The 21513-nt window shown below is 43.9% G+C and overlaps 1 long non-coding RNA gene across 2 annotated transcripts in view; it reads right to left on the bottom strand.

The window, feature by feature from the left end:
• LOC107322887 (uncharacterized) overlaps positions 1 to 19805 on the bottom strand; it is a 33793-nt gene extending 13988 nt beyond the window's left edge. The window contains exons 1-6 of one of the 2 annotated variants that reach the window (XR_014935757.1): positions 19672 to 19805; positions 19210 to 19388; positions 15985 to 16166; positions 11566 to 11662; positions 6657 to 6937; positions 4968 to 5067 (exon numbers count right to left, since the gene is read on the bottom strand). This is a non-coding gene — a long non-coding RNA (uncharacterized LOC107322887). The remainder of the gene's footprint in view (positions 1 to 4967; positions 5068 to 6656; positions 6938 to 11565; positions 11663 to 15984; positions 16167 to 19209; positions 19389 to 19671) is intronic. The other variant, XR_014935756.1, reaches the window with a different exon arrangement.
• Positions 19806 to 21513: the final 1708 nt, after the last annotated feature.

The following is a 21513-nucleotide window of genomic DNA, read 5'->3' on the forward strand; positions in this document are numbered from 1 at the left end:
CAGCACTGCAGGTGGGGCTGTGCCTGGTGGAGGATACTTGTACCCTACAGTGATGTAAGACAGATCAGAGACAGGAAGGGGAATTCAATTTTGCTGTTTGGTACAAAAGAGGATCACAGAGATCCAACACTAATGTGATCTGCCTGAGAAGTACTCAGCCCTGTGCTTGATTGCATCCAGATCACCAGAACACTGCTGCCAGCAGACAGTACTTGTTGCCTCCACAGAGAAAAAAACAGGATTTATTGGTGGGGAGAAGGGAAAGGTCAGGGAACATCCTCGCATGTTTTGCTCTTTAACAGTTAGTCCTTGTGACTATATCAATATGCAGTAGCAATGACAGGAACAGATGATCTGGAACTCCCTGCATTATTCATTCATGGAGAAAGAGGAGGCAGCTATTGTGAGAAGTATCTGCTGGCATGTTTAATATACAAGGCTCTAAACCTCAATGCACTGCTGCAGATCATGCTGTAAGATGATGCTGTATTGAGATGCAGCTAACCTATTGAGAAGTCCCACACTGAATAGAACAGGGTATGCTTCTTAAGTTCAAACACTCCAACGTACTCTGGGATTGGAAATAGGACATTAAAAACAAGCTGGGGAAAAGGTGGTTTTGGGGAGAGGAAGAGGTGAATTTGAGAACTCTACCAGCTCCCAGTTGTCCCAGTTAGGGCTTCAGCCCTCATGAGACATCCTTGCCACCACACACACAAAGCACTGCAGCACATCTCACAAGTGGGAAGTGCTTCCTTACTCCCCCTTGAGCTCACAAGACACCACCCACTGGTGCCTGCTTTGCCCAAGATGAGCAGCTCACCCCAGCACTCCAAATGCCAGATTCTCATCCTGTCATTGCGTGAAACAAAGTCTATACATAGCTCCTATTTGCCTTCTGGAAGGGGCTTTCGTCCTCCACCTCGCACTCAGTCTCATGACTAGGAAAACAAACAGACTCCTCTACAGCAGCAGAACAGACTCCTCTACAGCAGCAGAAGAAAGAACAGTGAGATCTTCCTCCTCCATGTACGCCATGTACGAATAACCACAGTGCTCTGGATCACTGCATGGTCCAATGAAAGTATAAGTAATGTGGAGGCAGTACCCCAAGTTTTGTAGTAACCAAATCATAAGAAGACTTCATCCTGAACTCTTCAGCATCCAGTGACTAAGCAACATGTGTAAAAGCATGTCGTAATGCTCAGACACAAGGAGGCCAGAAAACACGAGTTTTGTCCTTCTGCTATAATAGTATTATATGGTCTTTAGTTTACCTTGCCATGCAGGCACATTAAGCATGGATTTCTCTAACGCTGGAACATCACAAGGTACCCGAACAACCTTGTCATTGTGATTTTGCACATTTTTATTCTTTTGTATATCCGTGAGCTCTGACTGCAGTAAAATTTCATCTCAGCCCACTGCCATCTGGAGCAAGGTTCAGTCTCAGACACAAACGTATTGGGAAAGGATATTTCTGGGGAGTGGTGGGAAGGTTAATCATGAGATTACTTAGAGCTGGTGAACTCTTTCAGTATCTCACTGTGATGCTTTGTATGATCTGGATCCATCAAGACAGATTAAATGGAAGGACAGAAAGAGCTTTGGGATCTGTCTGGTACTGGGGTCTACAAATCCTTGGTTGTCACAGCATAAGCATTGTCACTGCACAGGGCAGAGAACAGAGAGGAGAAGAGGAAGAGCGATGCTAATGATTTCTCAGACCCATGTCATGCAGCCTGTTTACTTCTGCTGGGCTTAGCCAGAGATGTTTGGATGCGTTTATACGACTTGACATCCACCCCTCAAATAACAGATCCTGCGTCCCCAAAAAGGCCAGACAGACATTATCTTCTGATGCTATTTCCAGCATTGTCCGGCAGACACCACTGGGGAAGAAGAGCAGCTGCAGCTGGGGTGGGTTTACAAGCTGTTACTGGCCTGCCCGTTCCAGGCGATGCCTGTCAGGTCTGCGTGAGCTGGGCTCCTGTAATCGGCCAAAGCTGTTGTTTGTTAGCCCCTCGCGGTCTCTTGACTTTTCATCTTGATTAAAGAGCACGCCAAACGGCAGGATTAGCAAGGCAGAAGTCCCAATCCTTTTGCTGCTCCTGAAATCCAGTCGCCTGCCTACCACACACGTGCTCATCCTCGGGGCTACCAATTAGTGGCACCAGCTGCTAGCCTGGATGCCAGGGCCAGGAGCTATTAGTGCACAGACCATTAGCTTTAAAAGGCATTTGGAACTTCTGAATGTATTAGGGTTCTTATGACTGACGGACAGTACAGCCATATGTGGCTCACTGTATTTTCTGTCAATATATTTCTCCAAAAACAGTGTTGTGTTATCGGAATGATTTGGGTGGAGTACTTGGGAAGACGTCTTACCAAGAGGACTTAGTATTGCATGCAGTTGAATAGTTATTACCTGCTTTAACTAAGTTCATTGGCACCCTTCCTCTGAGTTAGGAATGGCGATGGCTTGCTTGAATGGCTGGATACTGGGACTCTATTTTTAGCCCTGCCATTTGCCCACCTAATGATTCCAGGGAAGTCATTTCAATTCTTTATGCTTCAGCAATCCCATCTGTAAGATGGCAATGATGAGCCCATACCACAGGACTTGGAGATCTATGCCTGTAAAACAATACATTAAAACTTCAGATTACCATTATTGTCTGTAGCCAAGGTAGGGAGGAAGCCCCATGGGTCTCTGCATAGTTTGAAGCAGATAACTTCATGGAATCTTTATCTTTCCTTCCAACTTGCACGTCACTTGAAGCCAGTGACAAGAGACAGCTCCAGGCTGATTGCCCTGCACCTTGTGGCAGTGGTGTAGACACAAGGAGACCACTCAGCCCCCTGGCCATTACCCTCAACCCACAGAGATAAGCCAGGTTGCAGAGCAGAGCATTAACTCTAAACCAAGTTAAAAGCCAGACCACCTTACCAGCCTCAGCTCACTGCAATCCAACCACAGAGAGATGTTCCCATGACTTTCCCAGCTTTTTGTTTAAAACAGAGCTGTCATGGAATTTGGAATTCAAACACAAGATCTCTTCAAAAATCTTTAAACCAGATTTTATAATGTGATGTTCTGATGAAATTTCCAGGCCTTCCTGCTTCATACAGCTGGCAAATACCAGCAAAGTTCATTTTATCTTTTTTTTTTTTTTTTTTAAATGTTTGAATCTTATTTCCCATAGCTGGATTCTTGCAATGCACACATCATTAAATCAGCAACATGCAAACTGATCTTTTTTATCTCAGGTCTGCCAGATTTTCAGGCTCAAGACAGTTCTTCTGTCATGTGAAAGGGCTCTTCCCTTAGTTAGATACATGTGTCCCTCTATTTACCCAGATGGTTTCCTCCTCCAAGCTAGAATAATGTATTTAAATTTATCCAATGGCTTCCATGACTCAGATTTCCCATAGCTGGAAGGTTTCTAGCCATCCTCTGCTCCACCTGCTCAGATGTTGAATCAGCCCTCTCACTGGCTCACAACCTGCAGTGCTGAGCTTCATTGATGGAGTGTGACTGGTGTTGGGGCAGAGAGAGGCTTTTAGCTATTTTAGTCTACAATGAAACAGTTCTAGAGCAGCTTCATTTCCACATAACCCATAGTCTATAGCTGTCAACTATAGCTGACAGCTGTGCTGTCCACATAAACAGATAATTTTCTGGTTTGGACAACAGGACAGAAATGCAAACCTTTGCATACTGGTGTTTCATCATTTGCCTCCATTTAAGACAGCAGGCAACGACTTCAAATAGCACATCAATGACCAAGACACCCTTCTTTACTGATGTTCACTGGGACCTGAGATCCTATGCTACACAGACCATTTTGAAAATGCCACCTAGTGCCTTCCAACTCACAGGAGCCCTTCTGTAGACAATACACCTTTGGATAAAAGCATTCCAAATGATACTGATGTTCAAGAAATCCTTTGAAATTGGTGGCAGGCATGAGTGGTGGCTCATCATAGCCTGGAGCAGCTGAAAGCCAGACACAGGAGAAGCAGCTGAGGAAGGAAGTAGTGATATGATCAGGCTCAGAGAGGAGAGAAGCTAGAGAGGAACAAGGGCAAGAGGCTGGATAGGCTTCAAAGAGATTGGTTTTAAAAAACATATGTTGGAGTTTGAGAAGGGAGAAGAGTACTGAGCTACAGTGTTCTGTCCTGCCATCATCTTCCATTGGCTACCCCCGGCTATCACGGAAGTCCCAGGGCATTTGAAATCCCTGTTCTGGTTCAACCCAGACTCCACAGGGCACTGAATGCACAAAATTCAAGCAAGAACCTGGCTTGAGAGAAGAAAAAAAAAAACAATGACCAGCAAAGTCTATGCCTCAGTGGCCCAACAACATTAACAACATGGCACAGATCACTGCAACCAGGTAGACTGTATCAGCCACCTTCTGAAACATCAACAAGCGATGTGGTGTCTTGGAGCAGCAACACAAATGAAAGAGAAATGCACATGGAAAAACTAAGCCTCTTGTCATAAAAGACAACATAGGGAAGGAAGATTGGCAAGGGCAAACAGTCAAGCAGTTAATTACAGAGTAAATTATCTCTCCAACCATATACATAATCAGACAGGAAACATTATAAGCTTAAGCCAGCAGTTTCAGTAACAAGATTTTGACAAAATTCCCATTTATCATCCCTGGGTTTAGGCAGTGAAGTTCTGTTTGAATGTCTCAAAATGGAACTGTAGTCCCATACAACACTCACCAAAGCCCCCGTGCTTAACTGGGCTTTGAGGAATAGACACTGAGCCAAATACAGGAGGGCAACAACACCTTCCAAATCACTGCTAATTGTCAGAAGCATTTCACAGCAGGGCTCTGGGTCCTTCCTTCAGCACAGCAGGGGGTTGTTCTGGCCATGGATCAGGACTCTAATGGGAAGATGACCCTGATGCCATTTATAACAAAATCTTGAGATAAACAAGGACTTACCTTTTCCATGGTAAATTGTTTCACAATTTGAGATATCCAGAGCCAGATTTGTAGATGTGAACGTACCAAAGGCCGTGAAAATCAGCTCGAGAGATGAATGCTGTAAACAAATAAATAATCAGTCTCATCAATTTTCAAGTTCAGAAACAAGAAACCTCAGTGGAACTTTTTCACAGCTCTTCTGTGCCTCAGTTCTCTGACTGGAAAACAAGAGGATGGATGATGCTTCTGGGTCACTCTTAAATAAAATCAAATCCCGACTACAAAGCTCAGGCACCACAGAGAAGCACAGTTAGGAGCAGTGAATCTGAATCCCACACAGTGTCTGTGAAGGACCATACAGACATGGAATGAAGTGGAGGATGTGTAACACAGGTTGGGAGCAAAACCCAGAGCACCTGATCCCTGCTGGGTGTGTGGAGCTGGTACTGATGTGGGTCAGCATTATTCCTCTCTGGGGCTGGAGCTTCCATCTCCACCTGCAGCACACTGCGTGCCAGGTAACAAAGAGCTGCTTGATGGAGAAATGACAGTCAGCACATGGCACCAGGCTCAGAACCATAGCAAGGGGGTAGGGTGCACCCAGAAAAGCCCCAGAGGACAGGAGACACGTCTACAGCCCTCTGGTGCACTGTGAGTATGGGTTGTTTTTCCACAGCAGCAGCAGCAGCAGTGAAAGAACCAAATAAAATCATTTTTCATTAGTTGAGAGGAGCCCTGAGCAGCCTGAGGACAAGTGTGCAGTTTTTGTCAGCCTGCCTGAGGAACATTTAAGGCTTTCAATATCAATGTGTCATTTCCGAAAACAGCCCATCACAGAGGTGAGTCCTCCAAACAAGCCTTCATGGCTGTTATCAGTGTTTCGGTGCATTCCTCTGTCCCTTAAGCAGCTCCCCTAGCTACTGGCTCTGGCTGCAAGTGCTGGGACCACCTTAGCAATGGCAAACCCATGGCTGCTGCTAATACAGTAAATCTGCACACGCTGCCTCAAAAGCTGCCGGCCCACATAAACTTTCCTCACAGACATCAAAGCACAAAGCACAGCAGGCTGGGGATACCAGAACACAAAGCCCTGTGTCCCAAAAAGCTACAGTGGGTCAATGCCAAGAGACTGCTCTTAGGAATATGAAGCAGCAGCTTTGGGGCCTAGAATGGTATAGCTTGACACTACTAGCTGTTCCTTTTTTCAGCTGTTGTTGAAGCTTTTTATGTCTTATAAAGGAATTTTACCTGGATTCACTCTTAAGCTGCGGTCATGCACCTTCCTGAGAAATTGTAATTGGACTTTAACCAATTTGCCAAGGCCAAAATAGCATCCTGTATCTCAGATACAGACATTTCACCAAGTAATCCAAAGACAGCTCTATTTCTCTGTTGAGAGAAAAGGTTTTTATAACGCTATGGATTTTGCTGGCTTTTAATGATAACAGTGTAAGATCAGATTTGGCTCAGTCTCCCACACTTGTGCTCGGTGTTTTTCAAGAATCAGCAGGGATCAGCACACAAGGGCTGAGGATGTGGCCATGGGACATGCAGGGTTCAGGGCAGAACAGCCAGGGTGCCTTGTGCTCCCATCTAACCCCTGCTAGAGGCTGTTCTGTCCATCAAGCCACCACATAAGAGAACACAGTCCCTGGTGTCAGCTGTGCCAAGCAAACTAACCCCATCAAAAGCTCCACTTTCTCCTACCTGAACATGGCCTGGAATTATTCACAAATGAACTGACAGCTTTGTCTCAGAGGCCAGGGGCAGCATACTGGAACTTTGCAACTCCTCTGTAATGAGTTTGGCAAACAAGGTAATGGCATGCTTGTCCTGCAGGCTCCATTTGTCTGCGCCTTTCCCCAGCAGGCTGATCCGGCTCTGTCCTCCAAAGTGGCCGCACGCCAGCACCATCCATCTCTCACTGTCTTCTGGGCTGCACAGGCCAGGTTTCTAATAGATGTGGCCTGAACAGATCCCACAGGCAACTAGCAGAGAGAGAGATGCTGCTGAAGGATGAGTGAGCACTGCTTGTCCTTTAAATGCCAGTCTTTCTGAGGTCAAGGGATGGATGGGCATGAGATCACCATGGCAGGCACAGACACAGAGAGAGGAAAGAGATTTTCCATCTTTTAAAACAAGAACAGGAAAGGAAGTCCACACTGCACAGTAGACAAAACTTGGCAGGGTTCAGACTTGTCCATTGGCAGGATGCAGGAAGGCACGAGAGACAGAATGACAGAGGTGGCCAGGACACACAATTCTTCATTAAAACCCAGTGAATTAATGAGTTACCAGGGCCTTTCATATCGATCAGCCCGGAAATGCCATTTGGGTACGCTTTCAAAATGCTTGCATTTAAATTTCCTTTTTTACATTTGGGAGTTGTGATCAGAGTTTTGTTGTCATCATTAGATTCTACAGCTTTAAAATGGTTTGTTTGTTTTTTAATCTGCTCTTCTTTGCTTCTTCTACCAGGAAAACAGCATCCACACTAACCAAAGCCTTTCTGAAAATTGACACTTCGGGACCTTTTGCAAGGAGAGCAGAAAAAAATCAACAAGAAATCAACTTTAAAAGCAAAAATATAAATCAAATCAATAAAGCGGAAGATGAAAGAAACAATCCAAATGGCTGGAATTAAGTTTGATTTCACCTGAACTATCCCCAAGTAGAAAAATCTCCCTCAGAAGTCGAGCACGAAAAGCCTTATTTCACAATTTCCACAGTAACCTTCAGAGTTCAAAACACTCATCTGCTCACCCCCTCCACGTCCCCTCACAGCAGCGTTTGCAAATGACACAAACATTTGACTATGATCTGTGCTCTCCCTAACACAGCCCAGCCCGTGCCCGTGCCTGCTAACAATTTTCTCTGGAGCAAGTTCAAGCACAATTTGCTCATGCTGGTATCTATCTGTCATCGGATGTGTCAGCTGAATCGCTTTCTGCTCGGGTGGGGAGGAAAGAGACAAAAGGTCACCTTCTACATACGGTGTGTTCTCCAGGAGGCAAGGAAGAAAAGGAGAAAAAACAAGTTTCCATCTACCTGACAGGAATCAAATGCCTTTTTCCTTCTCCCCTTGTATTTCATTCCACGCTTGCAGCGTGGCTCACTGTCTTTGATAGCAGATGGAAACGTTCAGGAGAGATGAAAATCATTCCTGAGCCACTGAAGAGCCAGGAAGGTTAAAACATACAGCAGCCTGAAAGGTTGCAATGTGTTCTATCCATCTTTGAACCCTGACAGAACCTCAGCTCCCATGGCCAGTATTAGTACCACAGTTATGTTTGGTTCATGCAGCCACAATGCTTTCAGGAGCTGTTGGATCATCTGCCCCAGCTGAAGTCATGCCGTGCTGCCTGGACCTCATCCTCCTGTGGGAGATGCAAGTAAGACAACCTCAAGTGCAGCTCTGCACTGACAAGGGTTTAATGTGGAACAACACCTTCCTACTCCTTACAGGTGCACCCAACTGTGTCCCATCTTCCTGCTGCCTGCAAGCAAGAACACATGGATCTGTGAACCTGTCCCGTCATGCTGCAATCTGGCACTGCTTCCACCAAGTGTGCCAAGAGGGGATGTGCTCACTGGGGAGAGGGGATATCATGGCCAGACAATTCACTCAGGTATTGGCAGTAACCTGCAGCAACTCAACAGTGATGAACATATGCTCTCAAAAAGGGCTGTCTGGATTGTAAGGACAAGAGATGCCAAGGCATCTATAGCCTCTGTTGAAGAAAATATCCTATCTTTACTGTAGTTAGGAATGGAAGGATTTTTGCTTCCTTAAACCCCTGATTGCTATTTTTTTAATTAGCATTTCTGTATCTCACACAGTCAAAAGGGATTCTGGGGGAAAAAAATACATACATGGCACATTTATTTTTTTATGAAAGAAGCTGTTTGATCTCCAGCAGCAAGTCAGCAAGAGCAGGAAGGTAAGGAACAGAAGAGCCTAGAGATTTATTTCCCATTAGAGAGTGGCAGATGGAGAGGAAGGGGGCACAGCAAATAATCTGAGTTGGAGCCAAACTGAGGAAAGGCAAAAATCAAATCAAGACTGGATGGATGTTTTGCAGTGAAATATTCCCCTCCGCCCCCCACAAACAACCACCACTAAAATAAAGGAGTTTCCTATAAAATAGCTTGCTCAGGGACAGCCCCACTTTGCACAAAGTTGTTATTCTTTTTCAGTTAACACTGAGTAACCAACCCAAAAAGGATTAGCGCCACCAGAAAAAGGAGTCAGGTTGCGGCAGACTTATTTCCATAGAAGACGTGGGTGAAAGCAAAGCCTCATGTGCAATTCTTCCATCAATAAAATCTAATTTTCCAACCATTTTTAAGGCTGAAGTGGAAAAGAGATTGAAGGAAAAACATTCTCAGGAAAAGCAGGCTGGATGCTATTGATGGCAAACCAGTCTGGCTGCTGTTGTTACCTGCCCATCTCCCAGAGTCCCACTAGCAGGATAACCTTGTCCTAAGAGGCAGCCTGCTGTGTATAACAGGGACAGGCTTCTCTGTCAAAAATGCTTTCATTTTTTTTTCTGTCCCCAGTCATATATCCTCAATTAATGAAAGGTTTTGCCTCTCCCTACAAGCCTTGCTTTGCTCTGCCCTCAATAGCTACCGACATCCAAAATAGCCTTGCCAATTTGGGAGCACAGCAAAGGTTTGGAGCACAAAAGCAATGCACCCAGGCTTGCAGAGGAACGTCTCTCAGAGGGACTGTGCACAAAACTGATTTTCATTAGTATGAGGACAGGCTGACAGGACAGACCCCTCACTCAGCCCCATTCCAACCCCACATTTATTCTGCTGGGCATCAAACTACGCTGCCCAAGCATCTTGTCCTTCCTTATCACATTCTTGATACTCCTTGTTGCAATATTAGATCTTCTTTGAGTCACTAAAATATATGGGCAAATACCCACACAAGTGAAATCTAGTAAGACTGGTTGGGGGGGTAGGGGGGGGGAAAGCTCTTCTTCACAAGATGTTTGTTACCAGCACAGCAGCAGTTGGTACAGACATTTTGCAGCACATCAGAGTGCAAAGACCTGGGCTTGGACTTCTAGCAGCAGCAAGAGCTGTGATGGAGCTGCCTTGTAAGAACCACCTTAAGGCAATGAAGCAATGGTAACGCCAAGCTGCCATTTGCCATACAGCCAAACTAAGTGCCTTTCAGTCCTTCATAAATGCATCTTCTGAGCATAAGCCTCTCACGCTTAAAGAGAGGAAATCATCCTTGCACTTTAGCAAGAGGAATGACTCAGATAGCCCCAGGCAACAAAGATCCGAGCCAATAAGGAGCAACACTGTCTGACTGCCTTTGGAAAGGCATTTGCTGATATTTTTTCACATGTAACATTGCTTTAAGCTCCAAGAGACACATAGGTTTATGGCAGCTCACTAGGAGGATGCTACTGCTATTTCTTTCCAGCACATCTTCCTTGTATATTTTAGAGATGTGAGGCCAGCTGGGGGACGGGCTGCCCATGGCAGCCTCCACTGCAGTTCTCTAAGCAAAAAGGAACCAAAAAATTGAAACACCATGGGGCGAAATCTGGGCCTAAGTCCATAGGAACAAACTCCTGCTGGTTTCCACAGGCTCACACAGATTCTGTTATCACTACTCAAACATACAGGCTCAGAAAACCTTATCAGGATGGATTATGCTCATGCTGTCCATCATTCTGTCTGCAGTTCCATCACCATGGTAAGAGGTCAGGTAAGGGCAGAGGTCCTGCCAGCAGCTCTGCTCTGACAGGGAAGAGGCTGTGGCCTTTTCACCTTCTCTACTGACTACAAGATCAGGTGAAGGGCTTTCTCATCTCATCTCCTGCTTACGTGGGATTTCTGACATTTCTTTCGGTATGAAGAAGCACTGTAAGAAAGCCCTGTCTCATGAACATCACATTTTTAAGTGAATGCATCCAAACTGATGAGATGGGATGGACAGAATGATTCTCTCTAACCCATACACGAGAGCTCACCTTCCCTGCTCTCTGAAACATCTGCATGAGCTGCTGTGGTGTCTGGGGAGCAGGTCTCATCCGTGCACCTCACCCATCACCCCTCATCCATGCCCTTCACCCATCAGCCCCATGCTAGAGTGAGACAGCCTGACCTGCTGCTCCTTCCAGCCTAGTGCATCGCTCACCCCCAGCAGCAGCCAGCCAAAGGATTGTGCGGAGGGGGCAAAGGGAGAACCAAGCAAAGCTGTGAGTCATGCCTGGATGATTCCAGGAGCAGACAAACCATCTCCCAAGGAAACAGCCTCCTGCTTCCCTGACCTGACCTGTGACAGTTACTCATGCTGGTAAAAACAAGTACTTTCTTCATCAGAAATCTGTGTGACATCCACAGAGCCAGCAGTGCAAGCACAGTTTGTCAGGGCCCTGGGTGCACTGCAGACCTGTGGCAGAGCACTACAGGGACTAAACTAAGCACAGTCCAAAGGAAAATTTACTGTGCCTCGTGTCCTAACCTTTGCTGGTGTTAAATGCTGAAGTCATTGGTTGGTTTTCATCATCATGACCAGGCAAAACTTACCTCAACTTTTCCTCAGTGGTCATCTACTACTATGGTCACAAAAATGTGTGGCACTTACCACGATGGTTGTCCAGTTTACAGGTGTGGAATAGCCCTCTGATTCCACATACATCTTCAGTAGAAGCCATTCTGTGTTTCAGCCCAGCCAGCATGTTCTGAAAGTAGCAAACAAGTACAAAGAGATGACGGAAACCAGTACCAGTGATATATTCGCAACTCAAAACAAGAAGACTCTACAAAGTCAAGGAAATATCTTCTAAAATGATGAATACTTCAATTTCTTTTCCACAAATGTATGTTTTAATTATGCATTTTTAGAGCTTTATGCTTTCAACATCACCAGCTACTTTGTATGTTCCAGTATCTTTACATGCTGTTAAAGTCACATCTGTTCTTTTACTGACAACTAATACCTTATTCCATTAATATTCTTATATTCACCAAATAGACATAAAATCTCTCATCTCTGCAAAAAATGTTCTTTTAATGGTCTCTGAAGTTCTGCTGCAGGCAATGTTTTGCAGGTGTACAAGGGAGCTGGGAAACAATTACAGAGAGCTGGGACTGCCCATGCTCTTTCTCTGGAAGAAAGGAAGATTCCAGCACTCCATCTGCAGTAACTTGTCTTCCTTAGAAGGAAGAAAATTGCAGGAAAATAACTGAGCGAGTTCTAATGTATCATGAGTTTTGTCCCAAGGAATTTTGTTAGGAACTTGTAAACAAAACCAAAATCCCATGTTCCACCAGTTCACTCTGGCCTTAAATTTTGCCCATAGGTTTCACCCATCTGTAAGGCTGATTTCACAGAGCTGTACACCTTTGGAGCAGTGTCTTTGTGGCATCATTTTCCAAAGCAGGGCTGCAAAATCCAGCTGAGCCTGAATTGCATAAGGAATTCAGGCTTGAGCAGACCAGCAAGGGGCAGAGGCACCTCAGAGCATTACCCACATAAGAAATTACTCTGAACTTTCTGTGCAAAGGAAAAATGGGGATAAACTCGTCGGGTAAAATGTCACAAGCAAAGATACGACTTAAATCACTGCAATTACAAAAACAGTCTATGTAACCTGCTTCTAGTTTAGCAGCTTGTGAGCTAGGAATACTCAGGGATACAGAGAGAACCAAGTATGCAAGCTTATTTCTAAGATGCCGTGCTAACAGAGACCATTTTGCAAGAAAGGACTTTCAAATTCTATTTAAGAAAAGAGGTGATACCGAAATCAGCTTCTTTGTGAAGTGCAGCTTAGTATGAGTTAGACTAAATACCCCGCTCTCTGCCAGTCAGCAGCTTCAGAGGGGTTTCTGCAATGTTTCCTTTGCGTAAGGTTCTCCTAGTTAAGGAAGGAAAGCAAAGCAATGAGATCAAGGGGTCTTCATAAAGGAAAAAAGAGGGGGTCTTGCCAAGGAACAGTTAGAATTAGCAAGTCGAGACGTCCATGCTAGACATTGTCTCTGATAGCTTTTCTGCTGGACGGCATTTGGACTTTTCACATCAAAAGTTCATTGCAAGCACAAGGTAGGACTGACTGGAGGGAGGTGTAGTAGCAAAATCCTTACATGTCCTAATTTCATGGCTAGATCTGTGTAAGAATGAGAACCATTCTGAGAAGCATCAGCACAAATAGGCTTATTTTGTTGTGTTTGTTTTTTTTTTTCTTGGGGCTTAAAACTTGACATATTCAATCAATTCTACCGCTTCTGTTGCATTGTGGATTAGTTAATTGCAGAAGCGAAAATGTGTGCCTGATTTATTATGTATAGAGCTTTGGAAAATTACAAAAAGCAGGAACCTAGACAAGTCATCCAACTCCTCTCTAATGGCCTTTAGCAACATGGAAATGAGACTAACTATAGCAAAAATGCAAATAAAAACTACAACACATGAATTCAGGCCTCTGCCTCCATCACAGAATCAATAAGAAATACTTCAGTTCAGACAGTTTGAAAGTGTAAAACCAAAAGAGGAGAACAAACTCCATTTTTTCACATCTATATTCCTGGCAGCAAGGAAATGTTGCTAAATTTCTTATCACTCCCATGGCCATTTATACCTCCCATCACTCCATACAGGTTCAAGCAGCCTCGGACAACAGTTTAGAGAACAAGTCTCCAGAAATTAGAGGTCAGGCTTGTTTGGGAAACAGGAGGATCCTAAAGCCTTTTCCACAATGACAGCATATAATTGTCAGGAATCATTTGAGTTGGAAGGGACCCTCAAAGAACATCTGGTCCAAGTCCCCTGCAATGAACAGGGACACCCGCAGCTCCATCAGTGCTCAGAGCCCTGTCCATCCCAAACTTGGGTATCTGCAGGGATGGGGCAGCACCACCCCTGGGCAGAGCCAGTGTCTCACCATCCTCACTGTCAAAAACTTTTTCCTTATATCTAACCTAAATCTACCCACTTTTAGTCTGAAATCACTTCCCCTTGTCCTATGATAGCAGACCCTGCTAAAGAGTCTTTCTTACAGCTCCTCTTTAGATATTGGAAGGCCACAATTGAAAAATCTGTTGAACTGAACTCAACCAAAATGTAAGCTGGAATTTATGATCAGCGCAAAGTGTTCAATGCTTCCTCCCAAACATTTCTCTTCCAGGTTCAGCACCTGTCCTGCTGAAAGAGGGTTCAAACACAGCAACAAGCCCTGCTCCACGGGCACCTCCATCACACTACAGAGCGGGGCTGAGCAGCAGCTGCATGAGCAATTCTCTTTGGGAATGTTTCAGACACCAGATCTATTCAGGATAAAACATCAGAACTTGACGGGTTTGACTGTGATACAAGCTGATTTTGAGGAATCCATTACACAGCCATCAGCTTGTGACAACTCTTGGCTTTTAAAGACTGAAGCAGTGGCACAGATCTACATGTAGTTACCTAAACTCAAATCCCCTTTGTGGCGAAGCATCTGATAGCACAGTAAGCATAAGTTTAGTGCTAGGAGAATGGAGCTCAGACAAAAACAAAGCTTTCAATCACTGCATTTGCCTGTATGCATCAATTTTCTACACTGCTCTTTGCCAATTAATACTTCCAGAAAAAGCACACTGAGGAGCAGCTTTAAATCTCATAGATTTTGTTTGCTCTCCTGCCCTGATAGACTTCTTAGCATTTTAACACAGGTTTACGTGTCCAAATATTTGCCTGGATAAATAGATTTAGAAAAGTTTGAATAAGCTGCACTTTCTCTCAGGAAGCTGGGTGAGTCAAATCAGAAAAGAAATATGTATCTTGGGAAAGATCAACAGCACAACTAGACAGGAAAATGAATGCAGAAGTTGGCACTTAATTGATCAGCGAGGATAGAAATGCCCAACCTATGCAAAACATGACTAATCTCTGGAGTCAAATAAAACTTGCCAAAGGATGCATTTTCCCAAGCTTTGTCATTGCTAAAACAATTTGTTCCATAAAAATATGAAATATGTGCTTTTTTTATATATATATTTATATAGTGAAACATATATATATTAATGTGAAACACACATTTACACACAGTTAGAAACCTGCCATGCAGCTGGAAACACCTCTGGAATCATTACGTATATGTAAGATGCAACAAAACCAGTATTACTTACTCATTTGTTACTGTGCTTTCAACAAAAGGAAGAAAAGGAATAAAACAACATAAGCAAGAGAGGGCCTGAGTTAATTTTGCATATCCCAGGGCGCAGGGTGTCCTCACATGCTTCAGAAATCCCAGCATAGATACAGCAGGTTACATAGATCAATTGCACGCATACAATTAGGGAAGCAAAAAGTGATATTCCCACCATTAAATATAGGTTGGAGGCTTAATAAGGCACAAAAGTGAGGGAAATTAGAAGCTTTTAAATTGAAGTTATTATGTGCTGAAACAACTGCCAGAAATTATATGCTAATGTCATTCTCCTGCTTTTATTCCTCTCCGGTTCAGCATCAATCCACTCCCCTAAGTCTCTTCCTACATCTGCAACTGCTCCCGTCTCACAGATTTGTCACCTCTCCCTCTTTTGACAAGGGATTGTCCCCCAGCAAAACACACCATCCTCCCCTCAAACACCCCAAGCCCAACAACTTCACCACGGATCCAGCAACCTCTTCCTGCAATATCACAGCATTGAGCCCCCCAGGACTTCTCCATGTCTGTGCCACAGCCTGGCCCATTATCTGAGACTTTCCTCCTATAGTAAACATCGTGCTAGAAGCACTCTCAGCCTTGCCTTTTGTTTCTGTGTAAAGGAAGTAGTAAAATTCAATTAAGGTTATTGCTTTCTTCTTCCTGATTTGCTTCGGTTAAAAGTAAACAACAATCCAATGCTGGTCAAGTGGAAACTCATGGCAACTTCCATTGGATTCCTGCCTCTAGGAACACAAACAATGAGAGAAACAAACTTCCAAAGTGAACTAGAGTGTAGGACTGCCTGGGAATAGGGCTGTTAGCACCTGGAAACTACTGAGAAGAAATACAATGAAGATGTTCTGTAGCCCACTTACAAGCATACTGCACTCTCCTTAGCCAGACTGTCCCAGATCCCCTCTGCAGCCACAGGTAATTCTGGCTCTGCTGTCTCTGAGAATGGCTGATGTTCACCAGTCTGCAGCCTCAGACAGGGGCGGAGGTTTAATCACACTGATAACAATAAGCACAAAAAATGGTTCTATTTGAGGTGAAGCTCCTGTGGAGAGAGAAAAAAATCATACAAAGATTTACAGGGAACACAGGACTGAGGCAAAAAGCGGAAAGCCAGAAGTTCTCAGGCAATAACGGGTGACTTTCCTGGCAATCAAGACTTGCAAATCAAGTCCACCTCCTGCCCTGGTGGCTGATTGCCAGGAACAAGTTAATTAACCATCACTAACAAACGCACGTCTAGTCTAGACTTTAACAACTCCACTGACACTGGCCCCACCGCCTCTTGGCAGCCTCCCCTGCCCAACCTCCTGCAACTGCCCAAAGCCAAATTCATCCTTGGGGAAAGTCTATTTCTTTAGCTTGTACCAGGAATGTTCGCAGCCCAGAAAGTATGCCTTGGCAACCTCCCCATACCCTAAATCATCACATCTTTCTTCTTCTCCTTCCTCTCCTTCACGTGAATGATCTTCTCATCTTCCTCTAATCACCTTCATGCCAAAGACTTACAGCCAGCATCTCTTCTCTTGCAGCTGATACTTGCAAGCACTTATTTCATACGTTGCTCGCTGAACTTTTTCTAGTTCACGGGCCTTACTTTAAAACTATAATTCGTAAAATAGTCGAATTCTCCAAACGGCGCTGAGCTGAGTGGAATAATTACCTTACTTGTTTTAGGCCTCTGCTGGAGTCCAAAATTATACACTTGGAAAATTACAATTGTTTTATCTTCTTCCTTTTTTTTTTCAGTTTCACAAGATGTGTGAAAGACAGGTTTTTATAAAGGACACAAAACCAGCCAAAACTATAATTACCACAGGCAGGAAAAAAAAATGCAGAGAAAAGATGATTTTATGATTAAGGCACTGGATTAGAAATTCAGAAATTTAGCTTCTCTTTGTACCTCTGCCAAAATCTCTCTCTCTAACCTCTGCCAAGTGAGTTAGCTCCCTTGTGCCTCACAGAACACACTTTGCCACTTCCTTGTTTGATGATAGCTGCTGTGAAAACACGTTCATTCACCTTTGTGAGATGCTCAAACGCACCAACCATCAGAAAGCCGCAAGAATTGGGATGGTTTCAATCATCCAACTACGTTTAATCACCTCCTGTCAAAAGCATATTGCACCTTTAATCATGAGCACATGGGATGTATCGGCATCACTCTCGAGAAACAAACACCACGCTAAGGGACAAAAAAAAGACAAAACACATCCATTCCTAACAGAAAAGATTTTGCAAAGCAGTCAAAAATTTAAACGTAGACGTGAAGTTTAGCATCTGCCCATCACCTTCCCCTCAGCACAGGGATCAGCTCAGGTCTCTTCTAATTGACCAAAAATGTCAATTTATAATTCACTGGAGTTCTACCAACTCAGGAGCAATTACAGAAGCTTCCAGACTTGCATCTTGATAATGAGAAAAAGAACAACTCAATAAAAAGAAAAAAGAAGAAGAAGGAAAAAAATAGCTACTAAAGATACACAGCTAGTTTTCAAAATAACCTTAAAAACAGGTTGCCAGACGTTCTGAGGTGTTCACTGTGCATAGTTCTGGTGTAGACATTCAACTTTCAGAGTGAATTCCATTAAAAAAAACTTAGATTGGGGAGCGAATGAAATGATGACACAGGACCAGACTGCATCCCATGTGTGAGAAGGGACCCCCAGCTTGGGCATGACAAGCGCAAGGGGGTCTCATCTCTTCTCCTCCTCCCAGAGCACAGAGGCCTAGGAATGGTGCTACATCAGCCATCCTCCCTGTCTTTTTCATTGCTTTAATAAATTAAGCCAAGCAACAATAGAGATGAGAGAAAGCAGGACAATGTGGTAAATGTAGCAGAAAGAAATTTGAATTGTAATGAGGAGAGCTAATCAGAAAAAGAATGGACTATAGAAAAAGCACTAATGAGTTTCTAAATAAATTCAAAAGGTTAATATTGTTCTATCTAACAAATACTAGAAGAATCCTAATGTGAAATGAAAGGCCTCACTCCAGTGCCCCCATGGCCATGTGTTACAGCCACATCCAACCCCACTGCCAACACCTGGCTGGCTGCTGCCACTCTGCTACCTAACATGGATTGCCTGGGCTTCCAACTAGACTCTCATCTTGGCCTCTTTGTTTCTGTACTTTAAATATCCCAGTTCAGTAAGTCCACGGACAGACCCTGTTCAACACGGAGGGATTGCATCAGGTTTTTGTGGCAAATTTATGTCAGCATTAACCAACCAGCCATCAGAATATGGTTTGCAAACTATGATGGGAGAGCGTGACTGAATGCTGGGTGATGTGGTTTTTCAAATACAGCTACATACACTCCTATTACCATCTGGATTGTCAGGGTGAGGAGAATGCCCTGCAGGTGCACTAAAGAAAGGGCAAGTAAATAGAAACGTTTATAGAAATAAAAAGCTTGCAGGGCTTTTTTATTTGCTTGGGTGGTTGGTTGTGAGGTTTTCTTGTTTGTTTGTTTGCTTTTAATTTAAGTGACAGCAGTAATTCAAAATGCAATCTAAGACCTTCTATATATAAAATCAAAAGTGAAAGCATTCAGAGTTCCTTATGCATTCTATTACAAAACATGGTAAAAATGGTGTGCCAGTCAAAATATGATTTTTCTTAAAGTGAGAAAAGCAGCCCATTTCAAGAAAATAAAAAATATCCAATTCCCAGGAAAGTAATAGACACACAGGCTTTTCATAAGAACAGAAGATCTGCTCAACCATTTTCTTGCTTGAAGGAAGGAAATCGTGCCATTATCATATTTTACTCTGCATTCAAAAAACTCTGCCGTGACATCATTCTTCAGGGAGAGATCTGTGTGTATTTGTGTACATGGCTGCCCATATGTCTTCTGAACAGCAAACAAAACATGGAGGGAAGAGGCAAGGGAACAGCACATCCATCTTCTCCCACTTTCACAGTGCCGGGAGATGAGTAAGGTGCAGTCCCAGTGCCACATCACCTCATTACGATCACACTGTACCCACAGCAATAGATCTAACTGCACACACCGCTGCTGGCGGGGTCACAGGGATCCTCCACTCCTGAAACTTGCAGAAAAGAAAGGAAATTAAGATACATACCTTTTATTTTTCAGATATGTGAATCATCCTTCAGCCAGTACGGCGCTGCTGTGCCAAAGCTGACCATTCTGTGTACTTTCAGGGTAGCTTGCATATCGCTACTCAGCCATTCACATCCGCCACAAGCTGTTTTTGTTCACAGGCAGATTAAAGACTTCAGCTTTCCTCTTCACCTCCTCCTAGAAGGGTAAGTGAGAATTTATCCATCACACTGAGCACCACCAAAGCACAAACACTGACTAGAGGTTTTGGCAGAGTGCAAGGCGAAGATTGAAAGCCAAAACCCTTGGATCCAAGAGACTACAGAGACAGGACAGCCAGGACTGTTTGCACATAACCCTTTGAAAGCCAGTGGAAATGCCACTTAACCTCATATCAGTTACATGAAGCTCATCAGAGCTCCTCACCATTTCCAATCCAAACCATGAGGGAAATAAGATGGAAATCAGTAGAGCAACTCACCTTGAATTCAAGGTGGAAGAGTCACCCGGATGGATGTTCCTGGCACTGCTCTGTAAATGGTTAAATTCTTTTTGTGACAAGGGGCACTGCAATGAAACAGCGAACTGTGGATAAACAAGACAGTTGCACAGCTCATCATAACCTTAATGATCCTCTCTAAATCATGCAGTCCCATCACCTAGATCTATTGGCCACATTAGCAGACTGCTGAGTGCAGGAAATGTGGAGAGGATCATTTTTAAGTGATTTTACGTGCCGTGCTCATTGGGAACCCTTTGAGATAGAATCTAAAACAGATGGTAAAATGGGAAAATTATTCACATTAATTCTTCAGCAGCCTAAAATAAATAAAAAATAAATGAAGTAATGAAAGCCTCATTCAGTCACGCTTTTGCAACGGTCATAAAAGCTCCGACAGGAAGAAACCAGCACTGTTCTGTTCTTTGCCACAAACCTGCTGCCAGTTAATTGGCTTCAAAGACACGGGGACATTAATATCCTGTACAAAAATAAATGATCTGCTCCATTCTTTGGCTATTGTTCAATGGCCTGATGAAAGAACAAGCCGAAACAGCAAATAAACCTCACTGTATACAGTGTGCTTTGTAGCCATCTCGATTTTCTTTCACAGACATTTCCTACAGAACAACATCATTTGCTTTGAGCTTCTCATATACACTCTGGAAATTGATACAGTGAGATTAGTAGTACCCCATTTTACAGACAGGGAAACTGAGGCACTGCTTTCATCCAAAGGGGGAACAGCAAAGTCGTAACAAGAGCTTATATCTGATCCAATCCCATGACCAAGCTGTCTTGCCAGTCCCACAAGATGAGCACTTCCACCAAGCCCTAGTTTATCAGAGCACTGAATGCCCCTGAGCTGAACACACTGTGACCCCTGCCAAATAATTCAGCAGCTCCAGGACCAGTTCTCCCTCACCCACATGAGCCTGAGGACCTGAGGAGAAGCAGCCTGCCACAGTAGCAGCGAGTTAGACAAAACTTTACCTTACAGCTTTAAAGACCATTAGCAGACAAAGAACGCTGCAGCATTAGTAAAATATTTCTACACAACAACAGCACAAAACTCTGTGAAACTACTGAAAGCAAATGATACTAAAATACTAAAAATGCACTTTTAAAACCACTAGGACCAAATTTACCAAGTATTAAGAGACAAAGGTCCTAACTTCTTCATAGCTGTTAGAGAAACATGGCGCAAGCTGCTACATTATTACAGTCCTAATACAAAGTTATTTAAACCTGTATCTGAAAGGTGATTCAAATCTCCTGACTGTTGTGGCCAAGGGCACTTAGCAATATTTACTGCATGGAAATCTCAGACTTGATTCTTGTTCCTGAAGCAACACAGCCCTGTTGCTTTCCAGCTATTTTATTTCCTATTCATTTTTGGCACCAGGAGTAAAACCTACAAGGCTTACAACAGCTTGCAGCTCTCATCTGCATTCCTCTATGCTCTGTCCATGCTGCCTGGCACACTATTTTAATTGTACCTTCTTCTCTCTCGCACGCTAAGGTGTGCAAAATGAGTTCAGCTCTCACAGCAAGAGCTGCCATCAGCAGTGAGCTGCTGCTGTAGTGTTTTCCCGTCAGGTTAGTGCCAGGGTAAGCAACCAGCTGTTTTGGAGAATGAACATATGTGGACCTACATCAGCTGGATACACCGCCCTGCCTCATTTCCCAGAGTCCAGCAACTGAGAGACAAAATGTAACCGCTCTAGAACTATCCATCATTTGCACAGTGGCTCCTCGGCAGCCCAGGCTTAGGGATAAGAGGCAACAGCAGTGCTGGGAGCAGCTGCCTCCCATCCAACTTTT

The sequence above is a fragment of the Coturnix japonica genome, chromosome 19 (genome assembly GCF_054131305.1).
Source record: "Coturnix japonica strain WE chromosome 19, WE-NBRP24, whole genome shotgun sequence".
Classification (NCBI taxonomy): Eukaryota; Metazoa; Chordata; class Aves; order Galliformes; family Phasianidae; genus Coturnix; species Coturnix japonica.